This window comes from Hordeum vulgare, chromosome 3H (genome assembly GCF_904849725.1).
Source record: "Hordeum vulgare subsp. vulgare chromosome 3H, MorexV3_pseudomolecules_assembly, whole genome shotgun sequence".
Taxonomy (NCBI): domain Eukaryota; kingdom Viridiplantae; phylum Streptophyta; class Magnoliopsida; order Poales; family Poaceae; genus Hordeum; species Hordeum vulgare.
This window is the reverse complement of record NC_058520.1, coordinates 183,000,931-183,009,541: the sequence shown is the minus strand read 5'-3', so window position 1 is coordinate 183,009,541 and position 8,611 is coordinate 183,000,931. Positions and strand designations below refer to the sequence as shown.

The 8,611-nt window shown below is 46.1% G+C and overlaps 1 pseudogene; it reads left to right on the top strand.

The window, feature by feature from the left end:
• The first annotated feature begins 445 nt into the window (after positions 1 to 445).
• LOC123441610 lies at positions 446 to 4,042 on the top strand (annotated as a pseudogene).
• Positions 4,043 to 8,611: the final 4,569 nt, after the last annotated feature.

The window sequence follows — 8,611 nt, the reverse complement described above, 5'->3', positions numbered from 1 at the left end:
ATTTACCGGAACAAAAATGAATCAACATTCTGACAAAAAAAGGCACAAGGAGGTGCTCTCTGCAAAATGATACAAGTAGCACCAACAAAATGATGCAAACAAATTCCATAGCAATATTATCATGATCAAGTACTAATATCCATCTAAATGCATCCATCCATCGATGTAAACATCGATCCATCTAAATGCACACATTCATCTAAATACATACATCCATCCATCTAACAATCTAAATGCATCCATTCATAACCATCTAAATGCATCAATTCATAACCATCTAAAAGCTCAATTCATCCATCATTCATCTTGTCAAGTAGTGCAAAAACAGAGGGAGGAGGAAGAAGGGGGGATGGGAGAGAGGAGGGAGGGAGAGCTGCCGCTGCGTGGATGGTCGGGACCTGGATGAATGCCACGTGGGGAGGGACGGGGCGGGAAGGGACGCCGCATGGGGAGGGCCACCTGGGGAGGGCCGGGACGGGGAGGACCACCGCATGGGGGGCAGGAGGGGGAGGGCAGTTGCGTGAGGAGGGCCGGGACGGGGAGGGCCGCCGAAATGCGAGAGCAGCGCCGACGTGAAAGAGATGGTACTGGATCCATAGGAGAGAGTGAGGAGTGAGGAGTGAGGGGCGGGGCGGAGGAGGGGATAAATGTATGCACTAGCAGTAGCGCTTGTTGGGGACGGGCGCTACTGCTAAGAGTTGTAGTAGTAACATTAACTATTCACCACTTCTACTACTACATGTAGCCCCAGCCGATGGCGATGGGACCACTTAGAAGTAGCGTGAACTTGACATGCCGCGTTACTGCTACTTAGATACCTGTAGCGCTGGTAGCTGCGCCGCGCTACTACTACTTAGCAGCAGCGCGTCTCGATAATACCGAGCTACTGCTAAAATCCTATCTATAAGCTTTCTCCTAGTAGTGCATTGCGGGGTGGCGTGAGCGCTTTTCGCAGGGTGTCACTAACAAAAACGCGTTCTGGGCGCACAAGAGGGTGGAGCAAGCCGCGGATCGGGCAGACAGGCGTGAGGAGAAGGCACTAGCGAAAACCCAGTGCGACTTGAGACAGGCGTCGACCTGGGACAGAAATGATCCTCGGTGGGATGACGTGTTTTGGTCATCGGACTACACCACCATGGAGAGGGTGGAGGAGTAGTTTTATCTCGTTTTATCTACTATAGTTGCATTGTTCTATCTTTTTCATTTGTATTGTATGGACTACATGTGGTGTTGGGCTTAACTATGCTATGAATTAAAATCTATGTATTGTTCATATTTTTGTATGTGTTGCTTCGTAGTATCGGCTGCCCTCTTGACTCAATTGTGCAACGCTTGCTTGCTGGAGCTATCGCGGCGCAACATATTTTGCATCTTCTATTGGAGCAACGCCCTTTCATGTTAAATATGCTATTTTGGTGTTATCTATTCTTTTTAGCGTGTCTCTGTTGGGGACACTCTTAGGTGCGCAGGTTATTAGTATAGAAAACGTTAAAAATTAATCGGATGATTTTTGACTTCATCAACCGCATTTGGCGTCGTGCGATCGCACACGCCATCGTGTGGCGATCAGCTGCTAGGTAGCATGTTCACCTGCTAGCTATCCGGACGCCTAAAGGGTGAAGCTGGCTGGTTCATGACTATTTAAAAATTTCTTCTTTTTTACTTCCACTTCACATCGTAATGCCTAATCACGTATCTATATATGTATACATGATGCTATAAATAATCTCAGAAGGAAGCACATAGCAAACATTAAACGAGAATTTTAACATATTCTTAACGTTCATTAACGTCTTTGACGCGTCCGCTGATGTCACAGTCGACCAAGCATACATATCATCGGAGCAGCCACACTATGTCGCAGCATCATTGGAACAATTGTGCCATCATCCTAACAATGCTACGCATGAGAAGAACGTTGCCCCAACATCGTCGAAGCAATCGGACATTCGTTAGAGCATCGTCACGATCATCGAAGCCCATTGTCGCAACATCACCACGACTGTTCAAAGCACGTCGCCGTCACGATTCGTCGCAACATGGCCACAACTGTCAACATCATCGAAGCAGCCGGTTGAGACCGTAGCATCATTGTGGTTGTCGAAGCACCCACCACGAACATTGAAGCACACCGCCATCGCAATTCATCGCAACATCGTTGGGTTGTCAAATATGAAGTTGCAACATCATCGAAGCAATCGGTTATGTCGTAGCATCGTTGGAACAGTCGTTCCATCATTCCAACACTGCTACGAACGAAAAGCACATCGTCGTCGCAGCTTCGTTGAAGCAATCGGGCCTTTGCCTGAGCATTGCCATGGTCATCGAAGCAGGCCATCATAGCATCATCGCGATCGTTCGAAGCACGCCACGGTCGTGAGTCGTCACACCATGGCCGCAGTTGTCAACATCATCAAAGTTGTCGAGGTGACGTCATAGCATCACCGAGGTTGTCGAAGCACCCACCGCGACCGTCGAAGCACGCCGCTGTCGTGATTCATCACAACATCGTTGCGGTTGTCGAAGTATGCAGTCGCAACATCATCCAAGCAGTCGGGTTGCCGTCTTTGCATTGTCATGATTGTCAAAGCACCCGCCATGACAGTCGAGCACACCATCGCAACATCATCAAAGTCGTTGGGTTGATGCCGTCGGGTTGTCGTGGTTGCCGAAGCGCTCCCCGTGATCGTCGAAGTATACCATCGTAACATCATTAAAACAGACAACTTGTCATCATAGCATCACTCGAACCATCAAAGCACATTGGAGTCGTCTAAACATGTCATCGCAAGATCATCGAAGTAGATGGGCTTCTATCGCAGTATCACCTCCGCCGTCCAAGCATGTCTTCGCGCCATCAGCACGACTACCAAAGCATGTCGTCGAAACATTAAGCGGTTAGGCTTTCATCATACCAAGCCTCGTACCATCACCGTCGTCCTGGAAGCACTCGGACTTTTCGTACACAGACTATCGTCGAGCGATGCAGCACTGCTCGTGTCCTCACACCACGCCTCGCTGCGTGAGGATGGATGACTTGCTTTTTTTAGGCAACTGATGACTTGCTACGTAACTCATACTAAAAAAGCATAGATGACATTAGTACTGACCTGAACTAGAAGCACCTCGTTGGGCCATACGTGTGTTGTACTCGACGGAGGGAATATCAATAACCAGCAATGTACCATAGACTCGCTCCGTACCAGACTACCAGTCGCGTGAGGATGAAATGTGTGAAAGAAGCGCCCGTCATCAGCACCCAGACTACCGGCACACAGTTGTAATCCTAAGGCCCTGTTTGGTTCCAAATAAGAGGGTGTTTGTTTCCACGGACTTATTGGTTTAGGGACTTAAAAAAGTCCCTATAAGTCCCGTCTAAACCAAACATAAGGGACTTATTGGGACTTATTGTGGTGATTTGAGACTTATCAAATAAGACTCTCAGGGAGGAGCTTATTGGGACTTATCCCGGCCCGCACCTACCCCGCGTCGCTCCCAGGCTCGTTCCCCGCCATCCCGGCCTCCGCCGCCGTCGCTGCGGTCACCGTCTTCTTCGGCGCCAACGACGCGTCCCTCCCCGACCGGTACAGCGCCTTCCAGCACGTGCTGCTCCCGGAGTACCGGGAGAACCTGTGCGCCATCTGCGCCCTACTCCGCGCGCTGGCCGTCGGCGACGGTCATCCTCGTCACGCCGCCCCCCGTCGACGAGCGCGGCCGGGTCCGGCACCCGCGCAACGGGGACGCGTCGGTCCTGCCAGAGCGGACCAACGAGGCGTCCGGGCGGTACGCGCGGGCGTGCGTGGAGGTGGCGGCGGAGTGCCGACTCCGGACCATTGACGTCTGGTCCAGGATGCAGGAGTTCCCTGGGTGGGAGACGGCGTTCCTCCGGGACGGGCTGCACCTCACGCCCACCGGCAACCGGCTGTTGTTCGAGGAGGTGGTGTTCGCGCTGAGGGACGCCAACCTCAGCCTGGAGGCGCTCCCCGCCGACCTGCCGCTCTGCAGTGACATCAATCCAAACGACGTCGTCAACCATGCCTAAAATATATAGTCATAAGTCCCTGTAAACAAACAGGTAGGGAATCGGGACTTATGACTTATAAGTTGGGACTTAAAAAAGTCTTAGGACTTATGAAACAAACAGGGCCTAAGTCACCAACTTATAAGTTGAAAAGTGCAAAAAGTGACTTATTTTGCCAAACAAACCCAACTTATAAGTCACCTAACTTATAAGTCATAAGTTGCTCCACCTCAACTTAAAACTTATAAGTCACCCCACTTTTGCATGGAAAGGTGACTTATAAGTCAGATGACAACCAAACAGGCGTGACTTATAAGTCACTGGTTTTAAGTCACCTGACTTATAAGTCACCTGATTTATTGAAACCAAACAGGGCCTAACTACTTTTATCTATCAGGTATTATGTACGTTAGTATAAATAGAGGAGAGTCCAGTGATAGCCACCACGGCAAACCAACCTATATGACTCAAATGCCATGTTTGTGGCCCCTGTGTGTGCGATTTTTTCTATGGTATCTTGAGATATGCCATCTCAATCTTTCAAAGATACTTATATATGTAGGGTTGAGATGCATATATTTATACAAGTGAATGTGTGTACGAGTATCCACATCTACAATATGTTCCTAAACAGACCAATATCTTTTTTGTACGCTTCCGATATCATATGGCTATTCAAGTTAACCAACTGCTATTAGTTCGCTTCACGGGTACTTAATAAATTTGTGGATTGACGTGTACTACGTTATTTAGAGGGTGCTTGGATCCAGGGACGGACCCACGTTCATGGGAGTGGGGGCCTAGGACCCCACTCAAAATATGAAACTCCAGTTATATTTCTTTGAAATTTCTGATTTTTTTTGTCAAAACTATGTAAATTTGTACAAAGTGTGCCCCCACTCCTATTGTTTGCCCCCATTTAAAATAGTTTCTAGGTCCGCCCCTGCTTGGATCCAAGAGACTAAAACTAGTCTCTTTAAAAGGCTAAAGTTCCAAGCACCCCTGACTAAAGAGAGGTTAAAACTAGTTTTGAGGCTAAAATCTTTTAGTCAGAGGTATCCCTACTAAAATGTGCATTAGTCCTATCTCTCCTTATTTAACTTCTCATGCAAGTTCTGGATTGGAGGGTTTGGAGGATAATAAATGCTCATTAACTTGATTTTAGCCTCTGTAGTACTTGGATCCAAGCATGGGTGAGGCTAGTAAGTTTCAGTCTCATTACTTTGAGTTAAATACACTGTGAGTGCCTAAACTTGTCCTATGCGGTCAGTTTAGTGCCTAAACTTGCAAAATACACAGAAGTGGTGCCGCAACTTGTCCCGTGGTTCAAATACAGTGCCTGCAGACGTATTCCGCGGTACGCACCGCCCGGGTGGCACGCCAGCGTGTCACCGGTCCACATGTCAGTGGCTCGGGGCGACGGAGGGCCTGGGTGAGGCGCACAACCTGTTTTTAAGCAGAAAACCCCCTGTAAATGGCAGGAACAAGGACCTTTTTCAGTTTTTCCCACCGTTTCGTATCCTTTCCTTTCCTCTCCCTCGGTCTCGATCAGTCCAAGGCGGTGGCGGAGGTGGTGCGGCACGGCACGGCGGCCGGCGACGGAGGCGATGGATGGCCCGTGTCGTCGACGCCCAGGCGAGGCGGTTCCTTCCTATGGTTAGTAGCATCGTCGCTCTGTTCCTCCTTCTCGATTTTGTGCGCCTGTACGACGTAATCATGGGGTAGGGTTAACCACTGTAAGGGGCTTCGATTTCTCGTGGTTGATCTTCATCTTATCTGTTTTATTTACAAGATGCGGATTGCTGTGGATGGCATTGGGCCCTTTCTTCCCGAAAATATGGCTAGGGTTTATTTGGGGGTTATCTGTCAGCATACTTTTTCTCTGAAAGGGATTGTCTTGGTTATGTGGCCATGGAAACACGCTGTAGAAGTGTTATGATTCCTCTAGTTAGATTGATTCAGATTGAGTACTCATTCAGATTAGTACTGGAGCTGTAGAGTGATTATGTAGTAAATTTGAATGGAGTTTTCTGAATGTGCGCGGACTCTGAATGTGTCGACTCTGTTAACTGAATTTGTGCAGTACATTTACCTGAATTTGTGCAGGCTCTGTTAACTGAATGTGTGCAGTACATTTAACTGAATTTGTCTGAATGTGTGCAGTGCATTTAACTGAAAGTTTGTAGTAGATTTTAACTGAATATGCGCACTATGTTAACTGAATATGTCTGAATATTTGTAGTACATTTAACTGATTTTGTCTGAATGTGTGCAATGCATTTAACTGAAAGTATGTGCTATTTCGTAATGCAGGGCAATTTGATGGACTGTTTTCAGTTGAGATACATCACAAAGGTTTTTTTTGTGGAAGTGATAGTAACATGACCTACATGGATCATGAAGTGGATTGGTTTGATAGCTGCGACAGTGATACTTGGTCAGTTCTATGGATTGATGATTTTCTTCTCCAATTGGGCTATGACAGAGCAATGTCCAAGATAGATGTGTATTGGAGCAAACCTGGAAAGTCTTTGTATGACGGCCTTGAGTTGATTGCATGTGATGCAGACATTATCCTTATGATTGCTGCAACAGTGGATCACAAGAACTTGGTCTTGCTTGTAGACCATGGTGACACCTTGGAGTCACTAAATGCTGATGATGTGTTGGTAGAGGGGATGCCTGAGCTGCCAAGGGTTATTACTCCAGTTAAGTCAGCAAAGGGAAAAGAAAATGTGGACAACTTTGAGAAACCAGAAATTGCAACAGAGATGAGATGTAACTACAAGAAAGCAAAGAGATTCATGTCATTTGGTGAGGGCTGTAGCTCTTGGGTTCCAGATCGAGAATTTGAGGAAGAAGATGGCAATTGTGACAGTGATGACAGTGGTGCTGAAGATGCAGGCGACAGTAGTGAAGAACATGTAGATGCAGAAGTTGAAACTGATGAGGATTTCTATGAGAGTGATTACGAAGTAGCACAAGGTGATGATGATCTGTTTGAGAGCAATGTAGACAAAGATGTTGATGACCATAGACAGAAGGAGATTGTGCCTGACTTTGAAGGAGAACTTCCTGAAGATGCCCTAGATGACAGTCATCTGAACCTATCAAAAGAAGAAGGAGACAATCTTAGATACAAATTCAGCACATTCAATCCGTCCACTGACCTTAAAGAACCAACTTTTAGAGTTGGCATGCTTTTTGGTGATATGAAAGAGCTAAGGCTTGCTGTGGTTGCATACAGTGTAAGAAATAGAGTAAAGGTTAAGAAGATAAGGAATACGGCCACCAAATTTGAGGCAGTATGCAAGCCTGGATGTACTTGGCACTTGAAGGCAGGCAAAGATAACAGGAGTACTAGCATTCAGATAAAGAAATACCTTGACAATCACACATGCACCAAGGCTTGGGATCTGAAAGCTTTGACTGCACCATTCCTGACTGCACAATTCAGAGAAGAATTCAGAGACAATGAGAAGATGCCTTTGAGAAAGTTTTCAGATAAAGTGGAGCAGGAATTCAACATGGTTGCAAAGAGAAGTAAGCTGGGAAGAGCAAGAAGGGCAGCAGTTAAACAAATTAGAGGTGAAGATGATGACCAATACAATATGTTGTGGGACTATGGCCAAGAGCTTAGGAGGACTAACCCAGGAAGCAAGTTCTTCCTATGCACTAAGGGGGTTTTTTATGAAAAAACTAAAGAAACAAAAGACCACTTCTCAACCCTGTACTGGTCATATGATGCATGTAAGAGAGGGTACCTTAAGGCTTGCAGACCAATAATCTTTCTCGATGGGTGCCACATAAAAACTAGATACAAAGGGAACTTACTTACAGCAGTTGGTGTTGATCCCAATGATTGTATTTTCCCCATAGCATTTGGGCTATGTGAAGTTGAGTCAACATATAGTTGGGAGTGGTTCTTAGCCACTTTGAAGGATGACTTGAATATAAGCAACTCTTCACCATATACAATAATGAGTGACAAGCAAAAGGTTAGCACTCTACCTCTTTAATTTATTGCATGGTAATCATCTACTTACAATACTTACTCACCAAATGACATTTCTTCTTAGGGTTTAATAGCAGCAGTGCAAAAAGTTTTCCCTTATGCTGAACACAGACACTGTGTTAGGCACATCTACCAGAATTTTCATAAAATACACAAGGGAGAACAACTCAAGAATGATCTATGGGCAATAGCAAGATCTACACATGAAATTGCTTACAGTAAGAACATGGAGCAGATGAAGGAACACAGCCTTGCTGCATACCAGTGGGTGGAGAAGTTGGCACCTAAAACATGGATTAAAGCATTTTTTCCCCTTTCTGCAAATGTGACATCCTTCTAAACAACATGAGTGAAGTTTTCAACAGGTTTGATCCAAAATCCTCTTTTGTAGATGCATTCATTTTTTATAATCGTCTTTTTATTCTGCCTACATAATCATTGATCCAATTGTACTGATTCACAGTTATATTCTGGATGGAAGAGAGCTGCCAATAACGTCCATGTTGGACTATATTTTCCACAAACTAGCTAACAGGATAGTTGGGAAGCAGAGAGAAGCTGAGAAGTGGACTGGT